General features: G+C 38.3%; 1 pseudogene; it reads left to right on the forward strand.

Moving 5' to 3' along the window:
- The first annotated feature begins 7,007 nt into the window (after positions 1-7,007).
- On the forward strand, positions 7,008-7,811 carry LOC133251830 (olfactory receptor 7A10-like; annotated as a pseudogene).
- Positions 7,812-18,734: the final 10,923 nt, after the last annotated feature.

Below are 18,734 nucleotides of genomic sequence, written 5' to 3' on the forward strand. Positions count from 1 at the left end.
GACGTTTTCAACTATTATCTCCTCAAGTATTTTCTCATGGTCTTTCTTTTTGTCTTCTTCTTCTGGGACTCCTATGATTCAAATGTTGGAGCATTTAATATTGTCCTGGAGGTCTCTGAGATTGTCCTCATTTCTTTTAATTTGTTTTTATTTTTTCCTCTCTGATTCATTTATTTCTACCATTCTGTCTTCTAATTCACTAATCCTATCTTCTGCCTCTGTTATTCTACTATTTGTTGCCTCCAGAGTGTTTTTGATTTCATTTATTGCATTATTCATTATATATTGACTCTTTTTTATTTCTTATAGGTCCTTGTTAAACCTTTCTTGCATCTTCTCAATCCTTGTCTCCAGGCTGTTTATCTGTGATTCCATTTTGATTTCAAGATTTTGGATCAATTTCTCTATCATTATTTGGAATTCTTTATCAGGTAGATTCCCTATTTCTTCCTCTTTTATTTGGTTTGGTGGGCATTTATCCTGTTCCTTTACCTGCTGGGTATTCCTCTGTCTCTTCCTCTTGTTTATATTGCTGAGTTTGGGGTGGCCTTTCTGTATTCTGGCAGTTTGTGGAGTTCTCTTTATTGTGGAGTTTCCTCCCTGTGTGTGGGTTTGTACAGGTGGCTTGTCAAGGTTTCTTGGTTAGGGAAGCTTGTTTCAGTGTTCTGGTGGGTGGAGCTGGATTTCTTCTCTCTGGAGTGCAATTAAGTGTCCAGTAATGAGTTATGAGATGCTTATGGTTTTGTAGTAACTTTGGGCAGCCTGTATATTGGAGCTCAGGGCTGTGTTCCTGTGTTGCTGGAGAATTTGTGTGGTATGTCTTGCCCTGGAACTTTTTGGCCCTTGTGTGGTGCTTGGTTTTAGTGTAGGTATGGAGGCGTTTGATGAGCTCCTGTAAGTTAATGTTCCCTGGAGTCAGGAGTTCCCTGGAGTCAGGATTTGAACTTAAGCCTCCTGCTTCCAGTTATCAGTCTTATTTTCATAGTACTCTCAAAATTTCTTCTATACAGCACCATCAATAAAACCTCTAGGTTAAAGATGAAAAGTTTCTCCACTGTGAGGGTCACCCAGAGAGGTTCACAGTGTTACATGGAGAAGAGAAGAGGGAGGAGGGAGTTAGAGGTGACCCGAATGAGATGAGATGGAATCAGTAGAGGAGAAAGTGGGCTAGCCAGTAATCACTTCCCTATGTGCACTCCATAACTGGACTGCTCAGATATGTTCACAGAGTTATACAGAGAAAAGAAGAGGAAGGAGGGAGACAGAGGTGGCCAGGAGGATAAAAGGGGGGAAAGAAAAGGAGAGAGACAGATCCAGCCAGTAATCTGTTCCCTAAGTGATCTCCACCATCTGGAAGACACAGAAATTCACAGAGTTGGGTAGAGTAGAGAGGGGTTAGGGAGGAGACACAGGCGATCTGGTGGAGAAAAAGGAGAGTCCAAAGGGGGAGAGAGCAGTCAAACCAGTAATCTCACTCCCAAGTAAAAAATGAATACTGAAGATTGGGTTCTTAAAGGTACAAAATTGGTAACAAATACCTAAAAGCAAAAATTAAAAATCTAGAGTAGAGTTTGGAATTTCAAAAATACAATTTTAAAGAAAGGAAGAAGGAAAAGAACAAGAGAAAAAGAAAAGAAAAAAAAAAACAAAGTCACAAAAATTATAAAGAAAATATAAGTACAAAATTGATAACAAATACAAAAAAGCAAAAGTTAAAAATCTAGAGTAGAGTTTGGAATTTCAAAAATACAATGTTAGAGAAAAGAAGGAGAAAAAGAAAGAGAAAAAACAAACAAACAAAGTCAAAAAATTATAAAGAAAATATAGGTACAAATTGATAACAAATACCAAAAAGCATAAATTAAAAATCTAGAGTAGGGTTTGGAATTTCAGAAATACAATGTTAAAGAAAAGAAGAAGAGAAAGAAAGAAAAAAATAGTCACAAAAATTATTAAAAAAATATATATATAGGTACAAAATTGATGACAAATACCAAAAAGCTAAAATTAAAAGTCTAGAGTAGAGTTTGGAATTTCAAAAATACAATGTTAAAGAAAAGAAGAAAAAAAAAGAAAAAGAAAGAAAGAGAAAAAGAAAAAAAAAAACAAGGTTACAAAAATTGTATAGAAAATATATATATGAAGTTTGCTTTTAAAAAAATAGGGTCTTTTTTTTTTTTTTTTGCAAAGTAATAATAGGTTATAAAAGTGAAAATTAAAGGAGTAATAGGGGTCTTAAACATTTTTTAAAAATTAAAAAAAAAAAAAGAAATAAAGAAAGAATGATCATAAAAATAGTAAAAATATATCTAGGACTTTCTCTGGTGTTGTGGTTATTGTGGGGTCAGTTCATTTTTGGCTAGTTTCTTGGTCCGGCTTATATTTCTCAAGATCTATAGGCCCCTTCCTATGTAGTCCGTACTAACGACAGGGTTTTCATCTACTGCCTGTCGCTTCCAAGGCGGTTCCCTCTGTTATAGATTCTTCTATTTGTTGGTCTCTTCAGTGTCTGATTTCCACCCTGATACAAAGGGGGTGGTGATGGACACTTTTTTTTTAGGCTCACTTGTTCAGTCGCGCTGTGGGGAGGCAGGGACGCTGCAAACAAATAACACTGGCATGTGCTCGCAGTGCCTTAGCCACATTGGGCCTGCCCCCACTCTCAGCACGTGTAGCCTCCCTGCCCACACTGCTCAGGCTCTAGGTTGCTCCGCTGGGAACCATCGGAGGCCGGCCCTGGGCTGCTGTGCCTCCCAGGTCTAAGCTGCTCAGGTTCAGGCACTCGAGTAGTCCTCAGAGGCTCAGACTCGGTTGGGCCTGCGTTTTGTGCCCTTCCCAGGTCTGAGCAGCTCAGGTGATGAGGTGTTTGGTGAGCACAGTTGCTGTGACTTATCGCCTCCCCACCACTCGGTTTTCTGGGTGTACAACCGGCGCACCTTCTCAGGCGGATGTTGACCATCCAGAACCCCAAGAAGTCTTAGTTAGCAAAGAAGCCTGCTTGCAGTTTTGTAGATAATGTCTCTCTGGGGCTGCGATTGCCCCCTTCCGGCTCTGGCTGCCTGTCACCGGAGGGGGATGGTCTGCAGCCAGCTATCTCTGTTCAGTCCTTTGTTCCATGCGCAGCCTGGCAGTGTCTTAGGTTAGGGCTGGCTTTTCATGTGGTAGTTATCCCACAGCCTGGTTTGGTAGCCCAAATTAGTTTGCTCAGGTAGCACTTGGAGCATTCAGGCCAGATCCTTACTCTAAGCAATGCATCCTGCGCCTCCTGGCCCAGCCCCCACTTGCTCCGCTGTGGGAGTTACTGTTGGGCTCATAATCTGTGGGTTTTAATTGTTTGTTTATTTTTCCTCCCTGTCATATTGCCCTCTGTGCTTCTAAGGCTTGGCACAGACTCGGCCGTGAGAGTGTTTCCTGGTGTTTGGAAATTTCTCTCTTTTTAAGACTTCCTTCCTGGGACGGAGCTCCGTCCCTCCCTCTTTTGTTTCTTTTTTTGTCCTTTATATTTTTTCCTACCTCCTTTCGAAGATAACGGGTTGCTTTTCTGTGTGCCTGATGTCCTCTGCCAGCATTCAGAAGCTGTTTTGTGGTTTTACTCAGCGTTTAAATGTTCTTTTGATGAATTTGTGGGGGAGAAAGTGGTCTCCCCATCCTATTCATCTGACATTTTAGCTCCTCCCCCAATATTTTTCTATATAAGTGTACACAGTTTAAAACTCAAAGCTGAATAAAATATGAGGCCTCTGTTCATTTGAATAATAAATAATAAAAGAAAAATTTTATTGCAATCATATAGATACATAAATGTGATATACTGTCCTCAGAGATAAATCATATGTTAAAAGGATATATTATCTTGGCTTCTGTAGGATTTTATGGAATCTGGTGTTGAGATGCCTCTGCATGTTGGACTAGCAACAGAATCAGGTCTAGACTGTGCCCATAGCTATTGTAAATAGTGCTGCTATAAACATTGGAGTACACTGTTTTCTTAAATTATGGTTTTCTCAGGGCATATGCCCAGTAGTGGGAATGTTGGGTCAACTGGTAATGTTATTCTTAGTTTTTAAGCAATCTCCATACTGTTCCCCATCACAATATTATAAAGCAATTATACTCCAATTCAAATAACTTTAAAAATAAAAATAAACAAAAACAGAAACACTTCCATGCTGCCATGAATTTATTTTGACTATGTAGAGAAGAAGACATGCCTTGTACATTGTTTTACATGCCTTTTACATTGCATATTTCAGTATATGAAATATAGAAATAAACACATATGTACATACACAGACAGATATACTAACATACAAAGGACTGAACAAAGAGAACCCTGATATGATTTTGTCTGTATCCTTTCTCTGAAGGATGCTCTTTGATAAGTTATTTTGTGTTTTATTTAATCTATTATATTTAATTCTTAGGAAAGATAGTTTAATTCCCTAGTAGGTCCTCACCTCATAATATGGAAAATATTCATTTTGTGTGTCCTCCATAACTATTTTTGCATTTCCCTGCCTCTGTTCATCCTTTCATCATCTTTCAGCCTTGGCAATTTTGTGGGACCATAATCTTTCAAGTTCAAGTGATATATATTTATTCATCTACCATTTCCAACTAAGTCTGGCGTGGGTGGGGTCAGAATGGCAGTGAGTAAGTGTAGCATCATTACATGTGTCAAGATATTCACAGCATAGGAAAATAACAAGGAATTAGAAGTTGACATTGATGGCTTATACAACTAAATTAAGTGTGTGAGGAAATGTCCCTTTCCTTTAGAATTATTAATTTTAAAAATGGTTCATGAAAGAGCTTCCTACAAGCAATGTGAAAGTGTAGATGGAGTTTTTGAAGACAAAGGAGGCATGAACACTTCCAAGTAAGAAAGTGAATGAGACTCCAAAAAAGGGAAGAAGTATTATAGTGACTCTGAGCATTAAAACTTTCACATCTGGTGAAACAGTCAACTTCAATGTTTACCAGATCTATGTGGCCAAGAGCAGGGCAATGTGAATGTGAAGTTTATAGAAAGCACACAAGGTGAGCATCCTTTTAAGCTACAGAATTTTGGCTTCATTCTCCAGTGGTGATTTGCTATTCTGAATTATGTGTTTATTCATTTTGCTCATTTTCCTACCTCATTCAGTAAACTATCTTTGCATCATAAGGACATCAGTCCTTTTCTTTTGAATAAATTGATATTTTTCTGCTTTATTGGTTATTCTGGGCATCACAGGGCTTCTTTGGTGGTTTGGTGGTAAAAAATAAAATCCTCCTGTAAGGCAGGAGATGCAGGAAACACTGGCTCAGTCCCTGGGTGGGGAAGATCCCCAGAGAAGGAAATGGCAACCCGCTCCAGTATTCTGGAAAATCCCATGGACAGGGCAATAACAGAAGTTGTAGTACTCCCCAAACTAAAGAAGCTTTCTCCCCATCTCCTTCTCTCAGAGACCACCTAAGTTTATTAGGTTATTTTTCGCCCTCATGTCTATTTCTTTCCTATAACTATGCTTTTTGAACTGTTTTAAATGTTTCATCAAATAAAGAGGGAAAATAGTCATATTAAAATGGAGAGCTATGTTTCACTGTCCATAGAAAACTTAATAACTTGAATTTGGGTACTACTTCCCCATAATTGAGGTTATAGATAATCTGGTTTTGACAGCTCACCTTGTATTATTTCTGTTCTAATTTTGCAGCTGAAGTTGATAAGATGTTGCGTGTGTTTGTGTGTGTGTGTGTCTGTGTTGTGAGGTATGAGAGTTCTTATGGCAGGAGGAGCTGAACTCATATATACAAATTATTCTCCTTAAAATACAGACAGCAGAGAGTAACATGGAAACTTACACTGCCATATGTAAAATAGACAGCCAATGGGAATTTGTTATATGACTCAGGGAACTCAAACAAGGCCTTTGTAACAATTTAGAGGGGTAGGATGGGGAGGGAGATGGGAGGGAGGTTCGAGAAGGAGGGGACATATGTATATGTATGGCATCATGTTATTTGGCAGAAAACAACAAAATTCTGTAAAGCAATTACCCTTCAATTAAACACAAAATCAGAATGATGGCCATCATAAGATTAGAGCAAAAATATATTAAATAAAATCAACAAAATTTATAATGTGCAAGAACATGTGAATGATGGACTCCCTGTATCTTCATTCCTTAGCACTCTGCCCTATTTCTCATCACTCTCCCTCTTGGTCATTTCCCCTTGACACGCAAACTTCCACTTGAGCCTTGACTATCAGAAACTTCCACTTGAGCCTTGACTATCAGACCCTTCCTCAGGGTTTTTGCACTGGCCCTTCCTTCTTCCAGGCCCACATTTCCTAAGATAACATTGACACCCCAGACCCTCTTCCTTGATATCTCTGTTCAAATGTTACATTGTTTGCCAGCCTAGCTGAACACCCAGTAAAATATAACACCTTTACTACTACCTTTTATATACCTTCTCTACTTTTCTTCATTTGACATTTTATTATATTTCTACTTGTTTACATTCTTTCTCCATCATTGAACTGTAGGGACTTGTGACTCTCAGCATACTCCGCTTATTCAGGAGATGGTGAGTACTCAATATATAGCCTCAATACTTTGTCAGAATCCCTCATTCAAAGTTTACAATACATGACCTCTTTGTGAATAGACAGAGATGAACAGGAATTTGTAATCAGAGGATGTCCCAAAAGGGAAAAGTTTCACACCAAAACTGTAGGTGTGGATTTCTTGACCACAAAATATAAATTGTACATTTTAAATTATGCCAGTAAGGTCTATTTTTGTTAAATAAGTCTTATTATTATTTTTATTGCTAGGTAGAGCCCTGCAACTACGTGGAATCGGGAAACGATACACAAATTTCAGAATTTCTTCTTCTGGGATTTTCAGAGGAACCAGAACTGCAGCCCTTCATATTTGGGCTTTTCCTCTTCATGTACCTGATCACTGTGTTTGGAAACCTGCTCATCTTTCTGGCTGTGAGCTCAGACCCCCAACTCCACACCCCCATGTACTTCTTCCTTTCTAACCTGTCCTTTGTATACATCTGTTTCACTTCCACCACCATCCCAAATGTGCTGTGGAACATCCAGAGGCAGAGCAAACATATAAGTTATGCAGGCTGTATTAGCCAGATACACTTTTTCCTACTCTTCACAGGGCTGGATAACTTTTTCTTGACTGTGATGGCCTATGACCACTACCTGGCCATATGTTACCCTCTGCACTACACAGTCATGATGAACCCCTGGCACTGTGGACTGCTGGTTCTGGTGCCCTGGGTGATGAGTGCTCTGAATTCCCTGTTACAAAGCTTAATGATACTGTGGTTGTCCTTCTGCACAGGCTTGGAAATCCCTCAGTTTTTCTGTGAACTCAATCAGGTTATCCAATGTGCCTGTTCTGACACCTTTCTTAATGACATAGTAATATATTTTGTAGCTGCAATCCTGGGTGGTGGTGCATTCACTGGAATCATTTATTCATACTCTAAGATAATCTCCTGCATACGAAGAATTTCATCAACTCAGGGGAAATATAAAGCATTTTCCACCTGTGCATCTCACCTCTCGGTTATTGCCTTATTTTATTGTACAGTCTTATCTGTGTACCTTAGCCCTGCTTCTACCCACAGCTCAGTCAAATATAACAGCTTCAGTGATGTATACAGTGGTCACACCCATGCTGAATCCTTTCATCTACAGTCTGCAGAATAAAAACATAAAGAGGGTTCTGAGAAGATTCATTGGGATGGCATCTCTAAAAATGCCAGCTTACCTCTGGTTGAAGAAGTGTAAATGATTGCCAGGCTAAAGAAACTGGAGTAAGAAATCACTATTTTTTTGACCAGATTGTAGGTGTAGATGATGCTTTTTCTATTGTTTCCTGGTATTTCCTTTGCTTTGACCTTAACTTCTATCTACACTTAAGAGATTCAATTTTTTTTTTTTCTTCCAATTTTATTTTATTTTTAAACTTTACATAATTGTATTAGTTTTGCCAAATATCAAAATGAATCCGCCACAGGTATACATGTGTTCCCCATCCCGAACCCTCCTCCCTCCTCCCTCCCCATACCATCCCTCTGGGCCGTCCCAGTGCACCAGCCCCAAGCAACTAGCATTTTTTAAGATTTCCACTCTAACATATAAAATATTTTTCTGCTTTCACACAGTCAAAGAATAATAAATAAATGATCATGATATCTGGCTATTAATCATTTATTAATGATATAGACAGGTGCAGATTAGTTGGCATTAATGGTGGAAGTTAGATTGGGCGAAAAATAGATAAGGACTTTTTTCCAAGCAGAGGAAGTGCCTAGGGGTTTATAAAACATGGTGGATTCATGTTGATATATGGTAAAACCAAAACAATATGGTAAAGTAATTAGCCTCCAATTAAAATAAATAAATTTACATTAAAAAAATAAATAAGGATCTGAAAAAAAATTCAAATCTATCACATGTAGAAGAAAAACTAGTTCTTTCTTAATGAGAAAAGGAAGCAAAATTTAGCAGACATGCAGGACCACACCTATGGAGAAGAATCTGGTTGCCAACTAACTGAGTGCATCAACTAGGTAAGAATGGGCTAATTTGAAGTAATTGATAGGACAAGGAGTAGAATTGTGATGGATGCCTGATCAAAAGTGTGTGGTCTTGGTGGGAAAGAAATGAAACTGGGAGGTGACTAATGAATTGAGAATTAAAGGAAGACTTGAAAGCCCCGAATTTTTGCTGGGCAGATGGTTGGATGGCATCACCAACTCAATGTACATACATTTGAGCAAAATGACCTTTCTTTCAAAATCTTTCCATACACTAGGATTGTAATGCCTCCTTCCCTTCATCCCTCCCTCCCTTTCTTCCTTCCTTTCCTGAAGTTCTTTTCTTCCCACCATTCTCCTGTTGTTGTTTTTTTTTTTTAACCCCACAATGACTATTTCTTGTCTTCTGTATCTTCATACCTTAAACACCATCTTCCCCCATCCATATGTAAACTGATACCCTTGACTCCTTACTCACTGAGAAATCAGAAGAACTTAGAAACAATTTTCCAAAGGGATGCACCTCCATAACAATCCACCCACCAACTCTACCACCAAAATATCTGCCTCCCTACCTGTCACTCTAAACACTGCTGCTATGAAAGCCAGTATATATATATATAATCTTATCAGCTCAAGGGAAGTATAAAGCATTTTCCACCAATGCATCTCACCTTTCAATTGTCTCCTTATTCTTTTGTACAAGCCTAGGAGTGTACCTTTGCTCTTTTGCTACTCCCAGCTCAAGTATACTGCCTTGGTGATGCACACTCTGGTCACATCCATGCTGAAACCTTTCATCTACAGTCTGAGAAACAAAGACATAAAGGGGGCTCTGAAAAGACTCTTTGTGATGGTGAGTCCAAAAAAAGCCATTTATACTGGATTTGAAGAAATGCCCATGACTACAGAGCTCAAAGTTTTAGAGTCAGTAGTTGTGATTCTTTAATCAGATTGTAGATGTAGAAGTTGCCTTTTTATTTGTTTCCTGGAATTTTTATGTTTTTTCAGCTGCTCTGTACAATGTAATTACCTCATTATTAATGAAAATATCCAAAGGCTTTCTCTTCTTTTTCTTTCCTCCTGTGTCCCTTCTTTTTTCTCAAACTTTGATATGAAATGTTGGAAATTACCATGTATCTCATGGAACTGCCATGATTTATTAATAATCACTTCTTCTTAAATGACAAATATCACCCCATGTAATATGTCTTCAGTTTTACTGAAAAGACTAGTCATGAGTTACCACTCTATTGTGGGGGAAAAAACAAAAACAAAAACTAAGCTTGGAAACTTGGTCGTGTTTATAACATTACAGAGAGGAAAAACCTGAGACTACAGTTTTTTACATCTATGTCCATTGTTCCTTTTTGGTATCACTTTCTGAATAGGTGTTCCTGATAACGAGGACTTTAACGTACTAGTGTCTTTTTTTTTTTTTTTTATAATAAGCCATTGAGTTTTATCCTCCTAAATAGGATTCTGTTCTCTTAGCAGGCTCTATATCCACATTGAATACCATAGTTACTGGAAAAAACTGGTTATCAAATACACGTCTGACAGTTTCAGCCTACACAGAAACAGAAACCGCAATAAATAGATTGACTTAATATGATCTTCAACTCAGAGAAGGTATTGAAAATAATGAAACAAACTTTAAATTATACTTTGTAATATTATGCATGTCATTCCTTTTCAAACTATACATCTACTCAATAAATTAAGGAAAACCTCCTTACCCATAGGTAGAGACAGTAAGAAATAGAGGTATTAGCATAACATATAGGAAGCAGAGAATACTGAGAAGGGAATATGCAGGAATTTCACAAACTAATAAACAGACAATTCATCTCCTAGACTATATGCTGAGACATTCACAACATCCATAGTTTTATCCATTTATGAATGAAATTTACATACTACAAATGAATGTATGTTTCAAGGTCTATATTTCAGATTCAGTTGTAATTTTTTGTCTAGATAGTTCATTAAAGATTAAAAATGTTTTTAAATTGTAATGTAAATTTTAAAAATAGTATGGAACATCAGTGTCAATGTATAAGATGATTTCTTCATTGAGGTGAAGGACTGATGAAACTGTTCTATATTTTCTTATTGAGTCATCTTATTCTTCCTGCTTGAAAACTTGTAGTGATGCCTACAACCATTATTTTCCCCATTGTTCTACATAAAAGAACTAATTCATTCTAAATACTGTCATAAACAAAATGAGCAGTAAGTGATATTATCCACTTCATATCTCCCATATGATACAATAGAATTCCTTCAGTTTTCATAATCAGGATTCATGAAAGAACTTGAATTTCTGCCTACTCAAATCGTTCAGGGTCAACAGATTTTGTGTACAAATATGTATGTCCTTGCAAGCTGTCCTTGGTATCTGGACAGAAATATCAATGAAGTCACTTTTTAATGCAGTTCTGTGGGCTATCAGGATGCCCAAGTGGTCTAAGGCATAAGACTCAAGCTAATACAATTTTGTGAAGAAAAATTAAAAAAAAAAAAACAACAACAAAACTTGAGTAGCAAAGTAATCAGAAACACTGTCTCCAAATGTCAGAACACGGTCTAACATGGGGACGATAATCTAAAAAAGACTGGATATGTGTATGTATAACTGATTCACTTTGTTGCACACCTGAAACTAACACAATATTGTAAATTAACTATATTCCAATAAAACTTTTTTTAAAAAGAAACAGTGGATTCCCGCTTCAGTCACTTTGATTATTATATTTTTTAGTGGATTGCATTATCAGCCATCCTAAAATTAAATGGTGAAATGTAATGTGTGTGCATGCTAAGTCACTTCAGTCGTGTCTGACTCTTTGCAACCCCATGGACTGTAGCCCACCAGGCTCCTCTGTACATGGAATTCTCCAGGGAAGAATACTGGAGTGAGTTGCCATGCCTTCCTCCAGGGCATCTTTCTGATCCAGGGATTAAACTGGTGTCTCTTATGTCTCCTACATTGGCAGCCAAGTTCTTTACCACTAACTAGCACCACCTGGGAAGCCCCAAAATATAATGTATTTATTATTTAATGGGATGGTATGGTTTGGAATTTTTCCAAGCTCTGTTAGTTTCCTCATGAGCCTGTAATTAGCTATGTATCTCTACATCGGGTTTCTAAGGCTCATCTGTGCCTGGCTATAGTGCTCTTCCATCTTAAACTAAATGATAGTTAGTTTGTTCATTTCTATATCTAGTTAATCTAGTTTACAGGAAAAAATTTATTTTATCATATGTACATTTCCTTAGTTTATTCCACTGCTTCTATGGTCATACATAACACTTTACTTTCTTCCCAGTTAGAAGACATATCATCCACACTTGTTCAGTGTAGCTCAGCTACCTGTATTCAATCTGACCCTGAGTCATGCATCTTTAGATTTTTTTTCTCCTTTAACTAATTAGAGTATGCCATGTGATAAACGGGAGAAGGAAATGGCAACCCACTCCAGTACTCTTTCCTGGAAAATCCCATGGATGGAGGAGCCTGGTAGGCTGCAGTCCATGGTATTGCAAAGAGTCGGACAGGACTGAGTGACTTCACTTTCACTTTTCACTTTCATGCATTGAAGAAGGAAATGGCAACCCACTCCAGTGTTCTTGCCTGGAGAATCCCAGGGATGGCAGAGCCTGGTGGGCTGCGGTCTATGGGGTCGCACAGAGTCAGACACGACGGAAGCGACTTAGCAGCAGCAGCATTCGATAAACTGAATATATTTAACATGCACTAGTAATAGAGGTGAAGAAGGCAATGGCACCCCACTCCAGTACTCTTGCCTGGAAAATCCCATGGATTGAGGAGCCTGGTAGGCTGCAGTCCATGGGGTCGCTAAGAGTCGGACACGACTGAGTGACTTCACTTTGACTTTTCACTTTCATGCATTGGAGAAGGAAATGGCAACCCACTCCAGTATTCTTGTCTAGAGAATCCCAGGGATGGGGGAGCCTGGTGGTCTGCCATCTATGGGGTCGCACAGAGTTGGACACGACTGAAGCAACTTAGCAGCAGTAATAGAGGAAGTACAGGTACTTTCCCAGGGTGACATCAAAACAAGATGGCAGTGTAGGAAATCCTATTCCTGTCCCCTCTCAGAAACATCAAATTGAAGAACTATCCATTCACCAGAATACCTTCATACAAGCAAAGCATTTCAGGTGAGGCATTACAGCACCTTGATGAAGGAAATTACTATTTTTTAAGATGCATTGAATAGAATAGGAAGGACAATTTCACATTATCCTTGCCACTCCTACCCCAAATCTAGGCATCCCAGGACGAAGAGAGAAACATCCAATGGGGGAAAGACAAGTGAAGGAGGTATTTGACTTCATTTCATACTCCAGTGCCATGTCTTTAGTAGTGTCAGTCTAGCCCTTGTGGTCTAGACCTCAAACCAGTTCCTGCAAACATAAGATCTGAACTTACTGGAGCACCAGGCTATTCCTCATGCTTTCAGTGTCCATGCAAGCTCCAGCAGACAGTTTATGCCATCTCCTTCAGACACAGGCTTGTGGCTCATCTAAGCATCAAGGTTGGCCCCTGAGACCCAACATCCAGGCCTGACATGGAACCAACCCACCATATGGTCCCCATTCTCTAGGAAATCTCCCGCAAACTAAAGATCTCAACCTTCACCAGAATGAAACCAAACTCTAGCGATTGAAATGTCATGCCCAAAGCAGGGGTCCCTGGCACCTGGTTGGCAACTTTGGACAAAATTTTCATTCCTGATCATAGAACTACATGTCATGCTCACCACCACAGACTCAAGCAGGTGATTTCAAGATCCAGCCCTTGCTTGTATGGTCTCAGACATTGGACAGGCCATAGGGACCTGAGAATTAGGCAACTTGATTACTCAGACCCCAGGCCTGCCCACCCAAGGATTCCAGAAGCACTTCCACCTTTAGATATCATCAGGGAAGTCACTCAGTATCTTTTGTAGGATGAATGCAGAAGGATTTGGGCTACTCTCATGAAGAAATTTTTTTTTTTTTTAAGAAGTAGGAAAACTTTATTTATTTATTTTTACTTTACAATATTGTATTGGTTTTGCCATACATCAACATGCATCCGCCATGGGTGTACACATGTTTAAAATCTGTTTTCAGATTTTACTGTTTTCTACAGTGGATGCACCAATTTACATTCCCACTAACAGTGTAAAGAGGGTTCCCTTTCCTCCAGACCCTCTCCAGAATTTGTTATTAGCTGACTTTTTAAAGGTGAAAAATCTGACCAGTTTGATGTTGTACCTCATTGTTGTTTTGATTTGCATTTCTCTAATATTTAGAGATGATGAGCATCTTTTTATGTGTCTATTGGCCATCCTTTGGAGACATGTGGATTTATGTCTTCTGTGCATTTTTTAATTGAGTTTTTAAATTTAATTTGCATGGTTTTGAAATGAACCCCCTGTTAGTCACATCATTTGCAAATATTTTATCCTTGTCCATAGGCTGTCTTTTCTATTTATTTATGGTTGCCTTTGGAAGCAAAAGCTTATAAGTTTGATTAAGTCACACTGGTTTATTTTTGCTTTTATATCTATTGTCTTAGAAGACTGACATAAGAAAACATTGCTATGATTTATGTTGTAAAATGTTTCGCCTGTGATCTTTTTTAGAAGGTTCATGGTGTCTTCACTTATATTTAAGTCTCTAAGCCATTTTGAGTTTATTTTTGTGTATAGTGTAAAGATATGCTCTCGCTTCATTGATTTACATGTGGTTGTTCCAGATATCTGAACATCACTTGCCAAAGAGACTGTCTTTTTCCCATTGTTTCCTTTTTCAAAATTTAAGTGTCCATAGGTCTGTGGGTTTATTTTCTGGGCTCTCTGCTGTGTTATATTGATCCACAAAAATCCAGTGATTTTTGCCAATAGCACAGTTTTGATAACTATAGCTTTATAGTATTGTCTGAATGTGGGAGGGTTTTGTCTTCTGCTTTGTTCTTTTGTCCTCAGGATTTCTTTGTCAACTGTGGGTTTTTCATGGTTCCATATATATTGTTGGATTATTTTTTTCTAGTTCTATGAAAAATGTCATGGGTATTTTGATAGATATTACCTTAAAACTGTAGATTGCTTTGGGTAGTATGTCCATTTAACAATATTAATTCTTCCATTCCAAGAGCATGAAATAATTTTCAATTTCTTTAAACCATTTTTGTTGTTGTTCAGTTACCTAGTCATGTTTGATTCTTCATGACCCATGAACTGCAGCACACCAGGTTTCCCTGTCCCTCACCATCTCTGGTTGTTTGCTCAAGTTCATGTCCATTAAATTAGTGATACTATCCAACCATCTCATTCTCTGTCACCCTCTTCTCCTCCTGCCTACAATCTTTGCCAGCATCAGGGTCTTTTCCAATATTGAATCATTTTAAATTTTCTTTCTTAATGTTTTGTAGTTTTCAGTATATACGCCTTTTCCCTCTTTGGTGAGGTATTTTCCTGAGTACTTGTTAGATGCAATTTTAAATGAAATTGCTTGTTTACATTCCCTTTCTGAGATTTCATTGTTAGTGTAAATAAATGCGACTGATTTATGTGTGATAATTTTGTATCCTGTTACCTTGATGAATCTGTTCATCAGTTCTACTACTTTTTGTATGGAATATTTAGAGTTTCATGTGTATATAGAGCATTATGTTGTCTGTGTTTAATGACAACATTACCTCTTCCTTGAAAATCTGAATACATTTTATTTCTTTTTCTTGTCTTCCAATTCTATATTAAAGAGAATTGGTGAGAGTGGGAATCATAGTCTTGGTTTAGATTCTAGTGGAAAGTCATTCAGCTTTTCAATGTTGAGTATCATATCAGTTTTCAATTATCATATGTAGTTTTTATTATGTTGAGATATGTTACTTATATAGCATTCCTACTGATTTAGATGGTAAAGAATCTGCCTGAAATGCAGGAGACCCAGGTTTGATCCCTGGATCAGGAAGATGCCCTGGAAAAAGGAATGGCTATCTGTTCCAGTGTTCTTGCCTAGAGAATTCCATTGACAGAGGAGTCTGGTGGGCTACAGTCCATGGATTGCAAAGAGTTGGACATGACTAAGCACTAACATTTTCCCTATATATTTACTTTAATAAAGGTTTTTATTATGAAAAGATGATGAATTTTATCAGTACTTTTTCATTTTCCTATTATGATTTTTATTATTTCTTTCCTTTTATTATTTTCTTCCTTCCTTCCAACTTTGGGCTCTTTGGTCTTCTTTTGCTGCTTCCTTTAGATGTAAAGTTAAATAGTTTGTTAGATATCTTTCTTGTTTCTTGAATAAGTATGCATTACTATGAACTTCCCTCTTGTTAACACTATTGCTTTATCTCAGAGGTTAATATATGTCATATTTTGATTTTCAATTGTCTTCAGGGTTTTTTATGACTCCTTTGGTTTCTTAAATGACTCAATATTGTTCAGTAGATCATGTTTAGCTTGCAGATATTTGTGATTTTCCAGCTTTTTTCTTATAGTCCATTTGTAGTTTCATGCCATTACAATCAGAAAAATGCTTAATATAATTTCAGTCTTCTAAATTTATTAAGATTTGTATTGTGTCCCAACATATGGTCTATTCTTGAGAATGTTACATGTGCATTTATGAAGAATGTGCATTCTGCTGCATTCCATTTGGATGGAATCTTGCTACTCAAAGAGTAGTCCACAGACTAAGACCTGTAGTATCAACACCAGCAGAAGGTTTATTTGATTTTCAGAATCTCTGGGCCTACCAGAACCTGATGAATCCCAATCTGCCTCAGAACTGCAATCCCTCATGACTCCTATGCACAATGAAGTTGGGGAAATGTTGGTCTGGAACCGGTTTTCTCATCATCTCAAGTTAACAATTGGACTGCATAATTATTTATATTGAGTACTGTAAGTGTCTAGCAGTATTGTTTCAGACATTGACAAATATCTCCCAAGGGAAAATTATCTCTGTTTGAGAACCAGTGACCTATGGTTGAAACATGGTGTATCCTGACAGAATTCTGACCAAAACCCTTTCCTTCCTCAGTCTGAGCCTTTAAACAGACCATTTAACTGCTTAAAACACATTCCTGCAATGGAAAATTGAGCTCACAATAATACTACTTCTTAGCACAAACTTTTCTAAAACTTAAATCAAGTAGTGCCTATAAGATGCTAATCTCAGGTTCAGTTCAGTTCAGTTCAGTCACTCAGTGGTGTCCAACTCTTTGCGACCCCATGAATTGCAGCACGCCAGGCCTCCCTGTCCATCACCAACTCCCGGAGTTCACTCAAACTCACGTCCATCGAGTTGGTGATGCCATCTCATCCAGCCATCTCATCCTCTGTTGTCCCCTTCTCCTCCTGCCTCCAATCCTTCCCAGCATCAGAGTCTTTTCCAACGAATCAGCTCTTCACATGAGGTGGCCAAAGTACTGGAGTTTCAGCTTTAGCATCGGTCCTTCCAAAGAACACCCAGGACTGATCTCCTTCAGAATGGACTGGTTGGATCTCCTTGCAGTCCAAGGAACTCTCAAGAGTCTTCTCCAACACCACAGTTCAAAAGCATCAATTCTTCAGCACTCAGCCTTCTTCACAGTCCAACTCTCACATCCATACATGACTCCTGGAAAAACCATAGCCTTGACTAGGCAAAGTAATATCTCTGCTTTTCAATATGCTATCTAGGTTGGTAATAACTTTCCTTCCAAGAAGTAAGCGTCTTTTATTTTTATTTTTTTAATTTATTTATCTTAATTGAAGGCTAATTACTTTACAATATTGTATTGTTTTTGCCATACATCAACATGAATCCGCCACGGGTATACACATGTTCCCCATCCTGAACACCCCTCCCACCTCCTTCTCCATACCATCCCTCTGGGAGTCTTTTAATTTCATGGCTGCAATCACCATCTGCAGTGATTTTGGAGCCCCCAAAAATAGTCACATTAAAATATCTAAATGTGTTTTTAATAATTAACAGATGTTGTATAGTAGGGGACTAAGTATCAGCTCTTAACTTGTGACATTCCTAAATTTTGGGGCAAACATGTCAAGAAGCCAAAGAATGTAGCATCCATAAAAAGTGTAAAAGTTAGTCATACATTGTGTCCAACTAATTGTGACTCCATGGGCTTTAGACCACCTGCCTCCTCTGTCCATGGAATTTTTCAGGTAAGAATACTGGAGTGGGTTACCACTTCCCAGGAGATCTTCCTGACCCAGGGATCGAACCCAGTTCTGCATTGCAGGCAGATTCTTTACCATCTGAGCCAAAAGGGAAGCCAATTTTTTGGGAATTGTGTCAAGAAGCCAAAGAATGTGGCATCCATAACTATATATCAAAAGAACACTGTCCTCCCTCTAATTTAAGGAAGAAAGAACAGTTTTCTGACAATAAAGTCCTGTGTGCTCACCATAAATTAATATTTTAAGGATCAAAGGGACTTCAGTCTGAGAGTTGCCTTAGTCTCAGCCTTTGAAAAAATATTAAACCAAGGGTTAGGATAATATGGTCCAAGTTAGACCCCTGAAAAACAGACATGATTAAATTCAAAGAGTAGTAAAGACTGGATTCACTTGACTTTGAACCTGTTCTCTTGTGAGCAGAGCATCATTAGGAGAATTTTTCTTTCATTTTATTCCAATTACACAGAGAGAAATCGTCTACATAGAAGTAGAAATAATAAGAGGGAAAGGTGCCTAATAAGCAGTTATCAGTTCAGTTCAGTTGCTCAGTCATGTCCGACTCTTTGCAACCCCATGAACTGCAGTATGCCAAGCCTCCCTGTCCATCATCAACTCTCAGAATCCACCCAAACCCATGTCTATCCAGCCACCTCATCCTCTGTCGTCCCCTTCTCCTCCTGCCCTCAATCTTTCCCAGCATCAGGGTCTTTTCCAATGAGTCAGCTCTCTGCATCAGGTGGCCAAAGTATTGGAGTTGTCTATATGCTGTCTATGTTGGTCATTAAGTTTCCTTCCAAGGAGGAAGCGTCTTAATTTTAATAAGCAAGTATAGAAAGCTGATAGTATCTCCCTTGCTGAGGTCCCTTAGTGTTTGCATCCTTAAGCTGGACATGACACAGAGTTGTTTTTGGAGTCATAAGTCTGGATCAGGGGCCAGTGCTTTACTACACTCTGCTGTCT

Source organism: Bos javanicus, chromosome 7, assembly GCF_032452875.1.
Source record: "Bos javanicus breed banteng chromosome 7, ARS-OSU_banteng_1.0, whole genome shotgun sequence".
Classification (NCBI taxonomy): Eukaryota; Metazoa; Chordata; class Mammalia; order Artiodactyla; family Bovidae; genus Bos; species Bos javanicus.